We start from the raw sequence: 984 nt of genomic DNA, 5'->3' as shown, positions 1-984 counted from the left end.
TCCTACTCTAGGCTGTTTATTATTTTTAGAGATCTTACTCTACTGAATCATCAAGATGAATTCCCTTTCGTGTTTTCTGTAGGTTTTACAGTTAGCTCCCCCTCCTAGGGTCCTCCCGTCCCCTTATTTACTCATCCTTGAATGAGATGGCATCTGTATAGAGGTAATATTTGTTAAGAGATGGGGCAAGCTGATTGGCTGGGGTCACATCTACCTGTGTGCAGTCTTGTTCTCAGAGGACTAGCCAGAGGCCAGATGGACAAATAAGTTCATGTTCCTAGTTCCTGGCAGATGTTCACCTATAGAAGCTCTGGGTTACCAATCTGCCAGTTTCTCCTGTCTGATTGGTTCTCTGATACTGTATTCTGAGTCCAAGAAGTGCCTGAAGACCTTAGGTTTCTCTATCCTGCTAAACGGGTTTCTTTGCCACTCTTCTATTACTTACAGAACTTTATTTGTGGGGACGGCGTTCCCTCCAATGTGATGAGCTAACCCCCCCCCCCCCACCCGCCCTGTTCCTTCTCCTTTCTGCACAGTTTACAGTTTGGGTTTTTCTCAGTTCCCATGTCTGAATGAATCTAGATTAAAAGAGGAATGGAGGGGGAGTGGAATGACCAAGAGGAACTAGGTGTCACTAAGAATAACACCTGTGTGCTTTTCTGGTTGTTTCAGAGCTCGGATCTGGGATGTACGAAGTGTCTTCCAAACTTTTCAAGTGGTCTCAGGTTCCAGAAGTGAAACCTTGGCTATATATATATGCCTTGACGAGAAGCTTGTTGGAGGTGTTTTTTCTGCCCAGTTCCCTCTGCCGTGTTGTTAACGGAGTCTGTCTGTATCTTGCATGAGGTTGTCTATCAAGCCTGGTTTTGGTGATGGTGGGAGTTTTTATGTTTGTTTTTCCCTGGGAGGCTGAATTCCCTTTCGTGTTTTCTGTAGGTTTACAGTTAGCTCCCCCTCCTAGGGTCCTCCCGTCCCCTTATTTAC

This window comes from Neomonachus schauinslandi, chromosome 2 (genome assembly GCF_002201575.2).
Source record: "Neomonachus schauinslandi chromosome 2, ASM220157v2, whole genome shotgun sequence".
In the NCBI taxonomy this organism is placed as follows: Eukaryota; Metazoa; Chordata; class Mammalia; order Carnivora; family Phocidae; genus Neomonachus; species Neomonachus schauinslandi.
The sequence above is the reverse complement of the archived record's forward strand: the minus strand, read 5'-3'. Positions refer to the sequence as shown.